Genomic DNA, 17,500 nt, shown 5'->3' on the forward strand with positions numbered 1-17,500 from the left:
ATGATCTCATTTTACTTGCTAAAGGCTCTCCATCTCATGCTTACCCTTCTTTCAATTTTGGTCTCGTGTCTATGGGTAACATGTGTGTTTAATTTCTAGTAATTATATACCATGAAGAATTTTTATTACGTAATGACAGATTCACCTTCCCTGTTGATGTTAAGAGGTATTTTTCAGTTCGTCTGCGTTTTCTACTTTTTATTATTGAAAAATTTGTCTCTTGGTCAATGATAAAAACGGGATATCATCTCTTTTCTCATGTTACCGTCGTCATTTGCCGAATTTCACTTCCATTATTTCTTTCCTAATAACTTTTGTTCGAATTACTCTCTTTTGGTTTTTACATTTGAAGTAGAAGTCAGTACGTTATATTTCTAGAAAATATTTAAAAAATCATATTTTTTTTTTTAATCACGCTTATTTACATTAAATATATTTACGAAAATATATATCTTAATATATCTTTATTATTATTGTTATTATTATTATTATTATTATTATTATTATTATTATTATTATTATTATTATTATTATTATTATTATTATTATTATTATTATTAGAAAGGAGATTGCTATAAGCCAATGTGCTCCAATAGGGAAAGCAGCCCAGCGGGTAAAAGGGTTGTGTTTGTACATAGGGTAGCATGAATTTGTATATGCAAGTGCAAGCATGAATGTTATTTTTCATATATTCATATGCATTTGTGTATGTGTAACTGTCTCATGTATATATACTTTTATTTCTCTCAAAATTATGATTGCTCTCAATGGCGCTAGCATTTGGAGAAGAGATTGTTGGTCCCTTGTCGTGCCAGAGAAACGATGAAATGGCCCATACTTAAATATGAAGCTTAAGGGTGATTGTCTTCCTATCTAGTTCCCGGGTATATCGCTTTTTATTGATTAGGATTCTAAAACTTTAGAGCAATTAAGCGAGTTTTGGGCTGATTTTTGGAAAAGGTCAAGGACGTATTTTGGAATGTAACATTGGATATTGTTGTGTTTTAGGAGTCACACAGATGCGACCATAGGCCCTGATCGTTGTTCGTCCCAACGGTCAAGTTTTGCAATTGACGCCCTCAATGATAAGGCTCAGGAGCTCGGAAAAAAAAAAATATTCGAGCGCGAGTTACCATGGCGTCAGTCCCTATGGTGGTATACAATTGTAATGAGGTGACGAACGTATGTGAACATATGGTGCATCAACGGTGATAATTAGGCCACGCCCATATGCTGTTGCAACCTGATGGCATAGGTTGCAACCACATCATGACTAATGAGGCTGTACTTTCATTGTAATTACTCTATGCACCGACTTAATAGCGACTAATACCAGGACATCGTACTGGCTGCATATTGCTATATAGTTACAAGTGAGCTTTGCACATTCAGTTCTATGATTGAAGTTGCAATCTGAGGAAGATCAGCCGCTCCAATGGTGTGATAATACTGGGGGACCATAGACTGGTTAGGCATTATACCTTACAACACATAATCTTGAAATAGTCAAGACAATTTTAGAATTTCATAATACCATCTCGCAGTCAATGGCCATGCAATTAAATCCATGTCTCAAAAAGAAACAGAAACAAAAGGTTGCTGGGTTTGACCCTACTCACAAGGTAGAAAAGAGAAAAGATACTATGACAACTTGAGGCAAGAATTGGCAACTGAGAATCCAGCAATCTACAGGATTATTCCAGGATAATGAAGGATCTTTTCTAAAAGGTTGTCCAGTAAATAAATCTGTATATAAGGAAATAAGATCCTTAAATTGTGGATGAAACCTATTGAGCCAGTCATGTGTTTTATAACTGGAGAAATCTACAGGAGCTTGTCCTTCCTATTCTGGGTAGTTCCAAAAATATCATCAGTATTGTGCCTGACATCTGTAAGGCTATTGTGAAAGCCTTTGGAGATGAGGTCATGCAGTTTCCCAGTGCCCAGAGGAATGGAAGGAGGTTACCCATTATTTTGAGGAATGATGTAATTTCTCAAAAATTCTTGGAGCAATATATGGAAAACAAATTCACAAACAAAATCTATCCAAAGAAGGACACTGAATTTCTATTACAAAAAATTCTGATATATGTTATAGAATCTGATTCAGATGGTGGTGAGTTTTTATGTCCAAATCAAGTCAAATGTTTACGTCAAGACAAAAGCAAACGTACCTGGTTCTGAAAGATTGCTAAATGAAAATAAATATAAATCCCAGTGGAGTATATCTTAATTGGTAATGCCACCTTCCCTCTGATGATGTCTATGATGAAACCGTAAACTTCACAATACTCAACAATATATCTTTAACTCTCTACTGATTAGGGTAAGACGTAAATTTGGGCACATCTTTATGAATCTACCAAGAGGTAGATATTGTTCATAAATACTCATTAATTTTTTTCTTATTAGAGTTAAGTTATAATATTATTCTGAAAAGTTATCCATAATGTTGATATCTAGTTGTATTACATTTTATATCAAGTATATTTACAATTTCCTCTCACAGGTTCAGATTGTTTCACACACCAATAAATCTTCGTCATGATCAGCTCAAATTTGTGGTACTGGCCAATTGTTTGTTGCACAACATAAATGAGAAACAAAAGAGGATCCTCTCTGCGATCTGCAGAAGCAAGGGAGAAAGATCCCTGGATTGAGGCTACAGATGAATATAAATATTCCTAGTGGTATTTGTTCTTGTAAAGGATGTACTCTGTTTCTCTTTCTTTCTTGGTAGTCTATTCGTATGAGGTACATGGGGCATTATGAAGAGGAGTAATGAACACCTTGTGGGTGGTGAGGTACAGGTCATGGTTGGTTGATCCCTGATACTTTTCCTCTCCACACACACACACAGACACACACACACAGTACCCACGCCTTTTCTCTGGGCAGGGGCTCTTAGGTTATTAGTCATAGCCCTTACAGACAGGCACGGGCTCTTGCACACTTGAGGCCCGTAGGTGTTTGCTTCGGTTTTTGGGGTAGTAGGTGATTTAGGTTGTGGGATGATCAGCAACTTTTATTTGTAGGTGGTTTCTAGGATTCGATGTAGGTTAGGGATGATAATAAGCCAGGATTTCTTTGCTTATTTTAGAGGCACCCTGCCTCATTTTGGAAAAGGAAGAAAGTGATGGAGGGGAGGAGGCATCCTTCCAAGAAAGCTCAAGGGCTCCCATCGTTTAGTTGGTGAGAAAGAGGTACAGTATTATGTCCTGATGAGTAAAAGAGCTCGGAAAGGAGTTGGGGAATGATGAGTTGGATATATAGGTATAGGAGAAGTAAAAAACTTCCTTGGTACTTAACCATAAGTTATTAGAATGAGCAATAGTATGAAATTTCAACTGAGTGGTAGAGAGCTGAAAAACGGGAATTGGTTAGCAGATGTGACTAGTAGAGAAAGGGTGGAATAAACATCCATGTACATGAAAATACTAGAACATAAATAAAACTAAAATCTCACTTATCATCGTGGTCACTGGGACGTTTGTGTGCAGCTTGGTTGAGAGGTATTCCTAAAGTTAAAAACGATATATGAGAGATTCCAAGTAAAAGAAGAGCTAAAAAGAGTTTTAGATCTCGAACTAGTGCTGTTACTACATTATCTTGGTGGAGGGTAGCTGCGGAGAAAGGCTGAGAATGCATCCACATTGGCCATTATGTGTTTAGCAATTGCTGCCACAGGTAAAGTATTATTACGGTTAAAATCCTGTGTGAGTTGGCTTGTTTCTTGACAGTGCAATTGGTAAGGTTGCTTGCAGTAGCTACACGGTTTTTCAGGTCACAGTAAGCAAATGATAACTGCAACTTGACGTGGTATATCTCTTGCAAGTGGATAGAGTACTAGATTTGTTGCTTCGATGTTCCATTTTGATGATCTTGCTCCATCAAGTGTTATGTATTATTGTAATAATGTACTATATTATTTCAAGTTTTACAGGTATTGCACAACATTGCATCATATTGCATGAATAAAACATGTTATGCTTTGTACAAAAGTGTAATGATTTGTTTTGGTATTAGGATTCAAACATTTGTTGATTACCTCAGAGATAGGATGTAATTCTTTATAGTTTTGTACTGGAGTAGGATTTAAGTCTTCTCAGAGCGATGCTCTTTTGTTTAGAAATGTTTTGGTTTTGTCAGATTGTGTATGACGCTCCACACACACTTAGGAGTCAGCTGTCACAGAGCAATGTAGCCAGAAGATATCATTAAACTTGTATTTTAAGAATACCAATATATCATTAAATCCCACCAAGAAAAATTGATGACAAAAGATGGGATCCGCTGAGAAATAATTACTAACAATTCTTCATCTATGTTCCAGGTAATTATTATGGTTAATAGAAACTTCCTATCAACTCATACCCAACATCAAGGAAGGCTCGCCTTACTTTGCTAGTGTTTTGGATGTGCCAAAAGGCTGCCATTCAATTCTTGATAGTTTTTAGTGAAGGGTGAAGTGTGATGCTGATTGCCTGGCCCATTAGGGTAGATTTGGCTTGGTGATCGACTTCATTATTGCCAGTGATTTCGGTGTGACTTGGGATCCAATTCTGAGTTACTTGACTCTTGTTGCTTTGGTGAGATAAGGCTAAGTACTGTATTGCTGTGCTAATGTAGATATTTTCAGTAGGTCATTTGTTGCTGAGAGCCAGAATGGCTCCTCGAATCTGTATGAATTTTTGTGTTCCCTTCATGTAGACTGGCAGAGTATTCTAGGGATTTTGCAAATGACACTAGCTCGGTTTTTAGTGTAGAGGCATAGATTGAAAGCCTCTAATTTTCTCTGTAGCCTGATGGAGAAATGACTGCAGAAGCAGCTGCAGGAATATCACGGTCAAGTGATCCATCAGTATAGTAGATGTTGGGAGTTGAGGTGTTGCTGATTGCATTTTTAGCTGATTCTGTGAGTTTCTCTGTTGGGCAGAGAGCTTTGCTTGCAGCTGGAAGAATGGTGAAGTTGTACTGGATGGGATCCGGAGAACCCTGGAGCAGGAGTGCTATAGCCATCTTACGTTTGTTGCCTCTTGGTCTAGTGGGCTTCATATTGCATTTGCGTTTTTCTAAGTGTGTCCAACAGTTTCTTAGCGCCAGAAGGAGAAGTCTTTTAAGTTTATTATTCAGAGGCCAGTCTCTGTCTGCTTTGATTGACTTGAATATGATACTACAGTTTCTGATGTTGATCCTGGCTGAAAGGGAAATTAGGTTAGTTTCGGCTCTTATCAAGCAGAGTCTAGTCCACATTGGAGAACCATTGATGAGTCTAACGGCATTGATTTGTACCACTTCTAGGAATGCTTTTTGAGTTTCAGTTAGTGAGGTGAGCGTAGGTGCTGCATAGTCGATGTGAGATCGAATTGCTTGAACGTAAAACACTCCTAGGAGGCTGTTTGATACTCCTTTTTTGAGGGAGGTCATTCGTTTCATGGCTGCGAGACAAAATTTTGTTTTCTCTCTGCGGTGGGTTACTTCATTGGCCGGTGATAGAGTTTTGCTGATGATTACTCGTAGATACACGAATTGACTCACCCATTCAATGGGTTCACCCATCAGAGTTAAATTCTGAGGTTTTTGTTGGTGTTTCATGGCCACGGCTTTGGTCTTGTTGGTGTTGATCTTTAGGTCAAGGTCTTTGCATTTAGCCTGAATCATATCCAGTGCTTTTTGGGTGTTTTTTCGTGCGTGTACTTTATATGTGGGCAGATGATACATAAGTCATCGGTGAAGATTTTCACTCCATTTGGGAGGTCTAGGGTGGCTAAATTTTCCATAAGTACGTTGAGCAGATAGGGGCTTAGTATGCCCCCTAGTGGCATTTCATTTTCTAGGGTGATAAATTCTGAGGTTTTTCCTTGAAAGGTGACTCTGGCTTCTCGGTTCTGCTTATAGCTCCCAGTCCAGGCCAGTAGATGGCCTTTCACTCTTTTTTCAACAAGTGTGAAGAGGATGGCTGGGGCGCTGGCTAGCACAAATGCTTTCTCAATATCAAGAAAGATGACAAATGCTTTTGGTCGTTGATTGTTGTAAGAACATCGGTAATACAATCTTGATTGCCGATGCCTATCCTGTAGGCATACAGGCGGTGATGTAGTGGACCTATTTTCCAGTGAAGTATGTTAAGTACCATTCGTTCAGCTACTTTCTCAGTGTAGCTGATTAAAGCTATGATCGATAGGTGTCTTGGTCTTTGGGTTTTGGGAGGGATTTTGTGTCCTGTTGTTTCTATGTTATTGGGCACAGTCTTTCTGTGTGTGTTATGTTAATTCAATTCTCATGTTCCTTCGCATACTGTATGTGATTAATTTAGCTGCAGGGGTAGTGTCCTTCCTGCCTTTGGAAGAGTAGTGTTGAGTTCTTCCATAGTGTAGGGATTGTTGGTGTTATCTCGCATGGTGCAGGCGTCTTTTATAATGTTATTCTTGATTGAGAGCAGTGTTCTCTGCCTGTTTATAGTTTACAGAGGAAGATTTGCGCTTTTGCCTCGGTCAGCAAAGTTATTTGAAATTCTAATTGCTTCTGTTAATGGATCTTGGTGGGTGTCTCTGGGTGTACTGTATTTACCAGATATCTTGTTGAACCAACCCAAGATCTTTGCTAGATATGTGTTGAAGATGATTTCGTTGCGCAATGAGTACCATTTATCTAATTTCACTTCCAGTGTTACCCATAAGACATGTTTGGTGATTTCCACGTGTATATGATGTTCTACATCAGTTCTGTATTTTCTGAAGAGCTTTCTGGTTTGGTTGATTCTTGCAATCATTTCCTTTATGTGGCTGTTGTAGTACCAGGCATCTGCATGCTTTGTTCCAGAATGCTTTTTCTCAGGCATGGATATACTGGCAGTGGCATCTAGTTGCTTGTTGAAGTTAAGTGATATGGTGGAGATGTTATTGTGAGGGTTCTTGATGTATTCCCGAGCTCAATCTGTCATAGATTTCTCGAATCTTGCCCAGTTTGCAATGTCTTGGTTCCACCTTTTTCGGGGGTGGAGGTGGAGAATGGTATTTCTCCAATTCGAGATCAATTTCTATGGCAAAGTGATCAATTGTTAGTACAGGATGCATTCGCTATTTAGCACACCTTTCGATGGTGCTTGACAGGCAGGTAAGGTCTAGATGACCACCCCCTAGATTGGTTGCTTTCGACATATTGTTAAGCAATGTTACGTCAGGATATTCATGCTATAGGGCAGTCAAATGTCTTACTGTCTTGTTTGTTGCAGATGTTGAGTTCAGAAACGGCTGGTGAGCATTGAAGTTGCCTGCAATGATTGCACCATCCTCAGAGGCAGCGGCAAAGATCCCCACTGCATTGATGCTTTTGGTTTAAGATTTGTAGAGATTATGGACTGTGAGGGTTGGGGCTTGCAGATATATTTGAACACTGAGTATCTCTGCCTCTGTCCCACAGTTAATGCTTTGTACTCTTTTTGAAGGGAGGCTATTCTTAATGAGAGTTGTTAATCCTCTCGTTGTTGGTATTAGTTGGTATTTTTATCCTAAAAATTAAAGTAGTGTATTCTCATTCAACATAGTTTCTTGGAGCACAATAATGTCTGGATTTTGCAGGAAGTTTGGGATTGTAGGAAGGCAGACTTGTTTCTGAGTCTGTAGGCGTTCCATTGGAGTACTTTCACTTTAGTGTTACTGAGAGTACCTTCGTTGTTTTGTGTGGTTGTGTTAGGATTGTTTGCTGAAGGGATTATGAAAGGACAAGAGCTTGCAGTTCTTGTGTGGCGTTTACAAAAATAAAATCATCGAGGGACTGCTGAGAAAACTTATTTTTTTGTGACTTCAAGAAATTTGAAAGACGTTTGAAATGGCAGTTATAAAGGCAGCCTTGGGACAAATAATGGAGTCGTAATCATCCCATTCAGTGGTTGGGTGTTACTAAGGGAGTGGAGGAGCATAAGGCACTTGAATGGCTTCTGACAGCTGCACTAGGGAGGTTGAGAAAATCCCTTAAGGAATTGGAGGTGAAGGGTGTGTGGGTTTAGGTGCGGAGGAGGATAAGGATGGTTGTGGTTGCGTTTGCTGGAAGGAATTGGAATGGGCGGAGGGAGAGGTAAATCTTAGTGGTAAGAGCGTGGAAGGAATGTGGGACGGGGCATTGTTTTGACTTTGGAGTATGTCTAGGAGGGCGTTGAGGTTTAGGTTCTGGGAGAGGACTTGGAGGAGAGGATGTTTGAGGAATGGCATGTCTGGAAGGATTAGGATTGGGTCAGGAGGTGCGGTTGACTAGAGTAGGGGTGTGGTTGTTTGGAGGTTGGAGTGAGTTTGACGTGGCTGATGTGGCTGCAGGTTGTAATGGCAGTCTGCTCCCTGGAGGTCGGCAACGCGCTGCAATCTAACACGACATCTGTCATGGAAAGCATGGTGAGGTCCAAGGCAGTTGGGGCACTTGACAATGGTGTGGTGTCCAGCATTGAACCTTGCGATGCAGTAGGCTGTAGGGTGCTGTCTGCTGCTGCAAGACACAGACCTCCGGGGCTGTGCAGTGGCTCCTGTGGTGCCCAAACTTCTAACACTTGAAGCATCAGAGGGGCTCTTGGAAGTACTCCTTTGTGTAAAAGATACCCTAGGGGCCAAAGGAGAGCTGTGGAGGTCTTAGTCCCTTGATGACTGACTCCAGCTTGAACCCTAATAAAATTCAAATTATTACTCTAAAAGGTCGAGGACAATGGCTCTTCAATCCAATTGATGCAGATTATTATTATTATTATTATTATTATTATTATTATTATTATTATTATTATTATTATTATTATCATTTTTATTATTATTATTATTATTATTATTATTATTATCATCATTATTTTTATTATTACCTAATCTACAACTCTAGTTAGAAAAGAAAGATGGTTTAGGCCGACTGGCTCCAACAGGGAAAAATAATTCAGTGAGGAAATGGAATAAGGAAATAAATAAACTACAAGAAAATTAACGAATATTTAAATGAAACATTCTAAGAACTATAATCACATCAAAATAGATCTTCCATATAACCCGCCCCCAACAAAAAAATGAAAAAAATTTAAATAAAAAGATGTAGAGAAGAGCACACAATAGTATGCCCAAGTGCATCCTTAAGCAAGAGAACCCTACCCTAAGGTAGGGGAATACCATGGTGCAGAGGCTATGGCACAACCCTAGACCAGAGAACAGTGGTATGACTTGTGAGTGTCTTCCTCTTAGAAGATCTGCTTACTATAACTTAAGAGTCCTTTCTAAGCTTACCAAGATGAAAGTAACCATGGAACAATTACAAAGTAGTAGTTATCCAATCAAGCGAAGAAGAATTGTTTAGGTAATCTCAGTATTACCAAAAGTATGAGAACACAGGAAAATGTGGAAAGAATAAGCCAGACTATCTGGTGTATTGGTAAGCAAAGAAAAATCATCCCTAACCAAATATAGAGATTCCTTATTATACTGTCTGGCCAGTCAAAGGACCTAATGACTTTAGCGTTAGTGTCTGTAGGGGTGACTGTTGCCTTGGCCAACCAAATACCTGCATAAATAGCATTTCTTAAAATCTTTATATGTGATTCTTGTGTAAATTTATTTTTGGGAAACACATTCGTTAAATTTTTTCTACAATTGCATAGGGATTGCCTTATTGAAAAAGTCTTTTATGATTTTCGTTGATCAATCTATCATGAAAACTTAGATTTTTTTAACTTTTTCATTGTACGTGAATTCAAGTATTGTTTTTTTTCTGATTTTCAGCTTCTAACTCTCGTCTTAATTTGGTGGACAAAGACTGGATGTCTATGAAATTTCTCATTACTGTGTCCGGATTGTGGAATGAACTTTCTAATCAGTCAGTTGAATCAGCGGAACTTCTGAAGTTACAACTAGTAGCGAAACCTTTTATATTGGAAATGGTAACATAAGTTTCTATTCATTCATAAGGTATGCGATCTATTTCAATGTGATTACTGATCGTAGGATATATATTATTTTATTTTTTATTACTTGTCATACAGTTTATTTATATCCTTATTTCCTTTCCTCACTGGGCTATTTTCTTTTTTGGAGCCCTTGGCTTTGAAAAATCCGGCTTTTACAACCAGGGCTATAGCTTAGCAAATGATACCAACAAACAAAACTACAACAACAACAACAACAACAACAATAATAATAATAATAGTAATAATAATAATAATAATAATAATAATAATAATAATAATAATAATAATAATAATAATAATAATAATAATAATAATAAACATGTTGAAAATAATCTTTTTATGGTTTTACCCTCTAAAATAGGATTTCTAATGTAACACCTGTTGATCTAAAAGCAGAAAATATACAGGACTTAATTTTCTGATGATCTCTTAAATCACCCATCAACTGCACTGGGCCAAGCACTGAACTGACCGAAAAAAAATAATAAAATCATTTTTGGCGGGGTGGTAACTAATCAATGAGTGCCTATCCTTTGATTTATCTAAGGAAAAGGAAGTCCTCTGGTCAATACCCAGACAAAGCTTCCTCAAAGATATTCACCAGATCTCTACCCCAACAACCCATTTGGCTTCCTTAGTATACAGCCTCTTGCCTGGTAGATATGCCAGTTTCCTTTTGACGCTTTGCTGTTTTGTAAAGAGGGAATAAATATACTGCGTTTGACTAAATATCAGATCTATCCGAGTAACTTTGGTCATTAAAATTGTCCTTGTATACAGGATACTCAAGCTTTCCTTCATACATTTTTTTTCTTCACTAACTAGTTATTGAACTCCCTCAATATATATATAAATATATATATATATATATATATATATATAAATATATATATATATATATATATATATATATATAATATATATATATATATATATATATATATATATTTATATATAAAAGGATTGCTAGTAATATCACAATATGTGACTATGAACGGAAATTAAGTAGTAGTCCTGTCATAAAAATCATCAAAGAGGCGAGTTTATAAATTATTATTATTTACAATTGCATCTTTCTAATTTCCTCTTTATTCATAAAAAAGTAATCCATAACACATTACATTAGGAAATAATTAAATGTCTTCTATTCTCTACAGGAGAATCCGAAAATCATTTCCTTCACTTCACTGAAGCATCAAAGGATTCAATGAAGTCCAGATTAATCATCCCAAGGGAAATCAGTACTTTGATAATCGAATTAGACATCGAAATTAATAGTCACTCAATCGGGATAAAGGGATATTCAGTCCCAACTAAAATTACTCTTAGAAAAGTTTCCGATCAATTACTTCTATAGTGAAGTTTAGTTCCTCGATATGTGCCATCACTAATTAGAAATCAATTGGGTAGTTCTTAGAGAGAACTTGTAGGTTACTTGTGAAAGATTTCCATTCACTGTTTTTTGCTTTTTGTCGGCTTATCTAGCTAACAGTCTATTTATCGATCGATCAATACTTTCGATTTATGTTTCATCTTTTATCTTTTAGCAAAAGATAAAAGTAAAATATAAACAGCACACGGTACGATATATATATATATATATATATAGATAGATAGATAGATAGATAGATATATGTGTATTTATTTGTATATGTATATATATATATATATATATATACATATATATAAATATATTATATATATATAAATATATATATATATATATATATATCTATATATATATATATATATAGATATATATATATACTGTATATATAAATGCATATATATATATATATATATGTATTATATATATAAATATATATATATATATATATATATATTTATATATATATAGTATATATATAGAATATATATATATATATATATATACATAGATAGATAGATATATAGATATATATGTATTTATATATATATATATATATATATGTATATATATATGTGTGTGTGTGTATATATACTCTATATATGTATGGATGTATATATATACATATATATATATATATATATATGTCTATATATATATATATATATATAGACATATATATATATATATATATGTGTGTGTGTGTGCATGTGTATATGTATATATGTATATATATATATATATATGTGTGTGTGTGTGCATGTGTATATGTATATATGTATATATATATATATATATATACATATATATATATATATATATATATTAGAAATAAACCCATCTCCACCATGATAGGAGAATTTTGAGTTTGCAACACGTGGTTATTTTATGATGAATATATATCACTAACACTCGTGATTTCAGTCAATGTAAATATCAACCACAATGGCATTTAATACCGAATTCTATCTTGGGAATATATATGCACTGAAATTCATTTATGGAAATAGCTTCTGCCTAGGAAGAGATTCGATCCCCTGTCTATACAGCCGAAAACCAAGCCGGAGAGGACTCTACCAACTGACCCATCAAGAGAGATATAAGTTATGACAAGTAACCGTAAATATTCTTCTCGAATTAAGAAATCTGGTCATAGAATTGAAATAAACTGATCCCCACCATGATAGCTGAATTATTGTAAGTTTGTAACACGTGGTTATTTAAGATGATTATAAATCACTAACACAAACGATTTCAGTCAATGTAAATATCAACCACAATGGCATTTAATACCAAATTCTGTCTTTGGAATATAAATCCACTGGAATTAATTTATGGTAATAGCTTCTGACCGGGCAGAGATTCTAACCCCTGACTATTCAGCCAAAAACCTTGCCTGCAATAGGTAGGGGGATAGGGCTCTCCGGAGACAAACGGTCAAAGCGGCAATGGATCAGCCAGGTCCGAGGCTCCAAGAGTAAGTAAGAAATATATATACATGTATGAATCCTTTCTCCTTCAGATGGAATAAAACAGAGTCTAAATCAATTATCTTATCTCTATTTACAGCTGATTGTCCTGCATAGCCTAATATTTATCCATATTTCTATCAGTCATAGAATCATGTCCTTAGCAGGTAAAAAATATTTATCATTGAATGATATATATATATATATATATATACGTATATATATATATACAGCATAAATATATATATATATATATATATACATACATATATATATATATATATATATTTGTGTGTGTTTTTGCGTTTGAGTGTGTACACCATCGAGATATATATATATATATATATATGTGTGTGTGTGTGTGTATATATATATATATATATATACATATATATATATATATATATATAATGAGACGTCAAGATATGAGTTTTCTTCATTTATTACAAAAGGTTGGTTCGTAAGTTCAAAAAATTATTTTCATAACATTACATCGCAATGCTTCTAAAACTTTACAAATCTTATTATTATGCTCTTTGTCTGTTTTCCCTGTAATTATGATATCGCCTAATAAACAAGAACATTATGGCCGAGGGAGACAAAACCACCATCATTACTCTTGAGAAATGACTTGGAGTATTTTTTACACCGAAAGGAAGAAAATTAAACTAAAATAGTTGATCATTAGCTGTAAATGCTGTTTTACATTTACTGTCTTCCTGTATGGGTTTTTGTTAGTATCCAGATTTTATATCAACAGTTGTAAAATATTACTATCCCATACTTCCACAAGTAATTCTTCGATTGAGGTTAATGGAAATGCATTATCCTTAGTGACTGCATTCAACTTTCTATAATCAACACACAATCTTGCCGAGCTATCCTTTTTTTTAACAGCTACAATTGGAGAAGCCTAGGGGGACTCACTCTCCTTGATTATTCCTTGTTCCCTTAATTTATTAATTTTCCGTCCTATCTCTTCCTGGAAATGAATGGGTACATTATAAGGCCTTGATCTGATCGGGTCCTCCTGCCCAGTTTCAATGCTAAAGAGTAATCGATCAATCCTCACGGGTTGCTGATCTCCATTTGTAATTACATCGGAATAAATATTGACAATGTCACTACCTACATGTTCATATTCTGACAGACATAGTTTTCGAGCTTGCATAATCAAATTCCGAGTGCGTTCATCTATGTAAGCTGGAGTTGTGGCTCCCAACATCCCATTTTAAGCAATTTCACATAACTCTAATTCACACACAGAATCACTTCCTAAAACAACTTTTATTTGACAAATTAACTATCGTTATATCAGCTCTGTTCTCTTTAATTTCTGTCAAGCCCTTTAAAATCATATGGGCCCAATTGTAATGGGATTTAACAACGACCTTGGTTCCTTCCGCAAGAGGGCGACACAGGGTCACTGATATGCTCGTAAGGGTGTTGGGAGACAACACTTCTCCTCTCTCATGTACAGCTGTTACCTTAATTAAATGTCTCTCCGAGCACGCACACACGCTTTCTGTCTCATTACTTTCTATCGGCAAAATGTACCCTCCTGCTTTTAATGTTATTATATCTTTTCCCCTAAAATGAAAATTTGATTATTAAAGATAAAATCAATTTCTCAAATAGCCTCAATTCCTGGAATTCCCAAGGTGGGCAAGACAAAAAAATCATGTGTAAACTTCACAGACCCCACCTTGAATTTGACAATTGTCATATGGTTTATGTGTAGTTTATTTCCTCCTGGTGTGTCAAGAACGATAGATGCCGCCGACTGTAGTGGGTTTGATGAGAATCAATCAGTGAAACACTGGCTCCTGTGTCGATCAGCGCTCGAATGGATTTATGTGGTAGGACAATCCTAACTGCTAATATTCCTAGACGGCCATTACTGGATATGGGGCACAGCAGATGACCTCAGCTGCAATGCCGCTGCTCCCTAGTGCTACGTGGATGAGGTCGGGGGTGTTGACGGAAGTCCTAGTGCCTGCTCTGTCACCACGTCTGTCGTAACCGCTTCCTCGGCTACTGCTTGTGATGTCATGCGGGGGGCGGGATCGAACTCCCTCGTCTTCCCTTTCCACTGATTCCTTTTCCTCGGATGTTGGGCGGGGGGAGGTGTGGGTGTGCCACAGCCTGCCTTCCCAGGGCATTGTTTTGCTGAGCACTCTAGAGATAGATGACGTAGCCCTGACAAGGGTGATCCTTGGGTGGGGCACTCCACTCGTCGGTGCCCCTCTCCCCCATACTGCAAGCATCAGAATGGTCTAATCAGCTGACTGCATTCTCCCCTCACCCCCTTAAGAGGTTTCCGAGTGCCTCTCGTAGCTGCCAGCTCCTCGGATTCGTGCCAGTTATTCCCAGTAAGTTTTCCTTCTGGCAAACTGTCTAAGAAGTTTCGTATAGCACTCACTACTTCTGCTAACGAGCGATTGTCATCAAACAAATAGATTGCATGAATACGGGTTTACTAATCTGCGAATATGTTTTCGGGCAATTGCTTTTTTTATCACCCTCTGGAAGATTGGCACTCTGGGTAGCAAATGAATCGCAAACGCGAAAAATGCGAGTTGAAAAACTAAGAACTGATTCACCTTCCTTTATTTTGGGTTTGTAATTTTCTTTTGGGTCTCCCTTTCTCGAATAAGATAAGGCATACTTCTCAATTGAACATTGTTTTATTTCGCTTTAACTTCTTAAACTGTGTTGTGTCTAACACATTACCTCCCTTGCTGGAGCATCTTACAGCAATCTAATTACTTGAATAGCTTTTTCTCTTTCCGACCACCCATGAGTAGCTACTTCAAAGTCTCCAAAAACACTTCAATCGATTGAAACCCTTCCTTAGGCCGTTGATCATCAAAGGGCCTAACACTTGCTTGGAGTTCTGGCAACTTTCGAACTACGATTTTCGTATTTTCACTTGGCTATACATGTGTACTTTCACATGTGTGTGTATAAACTTCGTCCATGTACGTCGGATATGTTGTGGTTGCGCGCCACTCCTGTTCTGGTTCCACCAAGAATATATTCATTAACTGTTCTAAGTTTTCTAACTTATTTTCCAATTCTTGCGTTCTAGTATCCTGTCTATATTCTTCATCAGCAACTGCTACTTCGTTCTCATCTCCTACAGCAGCAGTGTCTGCTATGTTAGTCCTTGTGAATTTAGTCATCTTCAACTTTTATTTTTCCAGCTCAAATAACAACTTCACCTACAGCATAACCAAAAAGACGTATTTTTTACACCTGACACCAATATGACACATGTAAATGGATAATGAGACGTCGGAATATGGGTTTTCTTCATTTATCACGAAAGGTTCGTTCGTAAGTACACTGTACACAACTAGCCTCTTAGGTGAGGGACTTCCTATTTGTTTAGATTTAGTTGCGTAACTGTTTGTTTGTGACAATGCAAAAGTTGATCGGAAGAAAATGCTGACAACAGAATTCAACATTCTACTTAGCAGCAAAAATCTCAATTGACCTTTTAACAACATGTAATATTGTTAAGTTTTACCTGATAAGACTGTCAACAGTATCTAGCCTTCATCTTTTCAAAAAAAAAGCAAAAGAAATGTGAACAATAAATGGTAATGCCCCGCGTATCAATCGTACCATTGAAACTAGTGTATAGACCAAACAAAAGAACAGCAGTCACCTTCATGAATAAATATAACAGGTCTAGAGCATTTGTCAGCTGTAAGACGAAACTCATACTCCGGTCGGTCCATGACTGCTCCATGGCGGCCTTCATATTCCAGAGAAATAGAGAACTAGTTCCTCCTGGTGGTTTCTTGTTTTGTCTACAGCAATTCATCCGAATGTAATAGGTGTTGCTTCGCTGGATATTTCTTGTGGGTTGCCAAAACTATGGAAAACGTTCATTACAAAATCTATAACATATTTCAGAATGTTTGCCAGGATGGTGCCTAATGAATAATTAAATATAGTTGAACACATAAATGAAGGGCTTGTATATGTTAATTAAATGGAAAAAGTCGTCGATGTTCCATGAAATTAATGTCTGTCATCATCTTGCATTGGAAGAAGGATTGTGGATAAATATTTGTTTCAGTAATGTAGTTCCAAAAGCAATGATTTAATTTTGTTGATATGACCTGTTTCAAATACATTTTTGGATAGAACTATTTCTGAGGTAATGACTGTAAAAAAATGTCATGTTTTTATGAGAGAGAGAGAGAGAGAGAGAGAGAGAGAGAGAGAGAGAGAGAGAGAGAATTTTAGTTTACAGAAATGTTGTAAATAATTGATTGAAAATGTAACATGGCTGGTTTATTATTTGATTATTGACAAACAGTTCATCATTTTAGGAAATCCTGTTTTCAGATACTTATTAAAACTATATTAACTATATCAACATTTATAAATATATGTAGGAACAGGAAAAAAAAAAAAAAACTTAATTCTATAAATGAGCAATTCCGATGAAATAAAAATCTTTAGTAAATTATATTATTTACTTTATTAATATTGACATAATCTGATTTCACTCTTTTCGTTAAAAATTCTTTACTAATTTTTTTTTTTCATTTTCAGCTAGGCAAAAGCATCTGTGGTGGGTGGGGTACACCATACCTAGGACCGGCATTGAGGTGGAGGTGTCGATGCCGGGGACTCAGAATGTTATAGACCACGTTGTACACTATTTGAATGTGTTTCTATTGAGTTACTAGGTTAGAAACT

The sequence above is a fragment of the Palaemon carinicauda genome, chromosome 5, assembly GCF_036898095.1.
Source record: "Palaemon carinicauda isolate YSFRI2023 chromosome 5, ASM3689809v2, whole genome shotgun sequence".
Classification (NCBI taxonomy): Eukaryota; Metazoa; Arthropoda; class Malacostraca; order Decapoda; family Palaemonidae; genus Palaemon; species Palaemon carinicauda.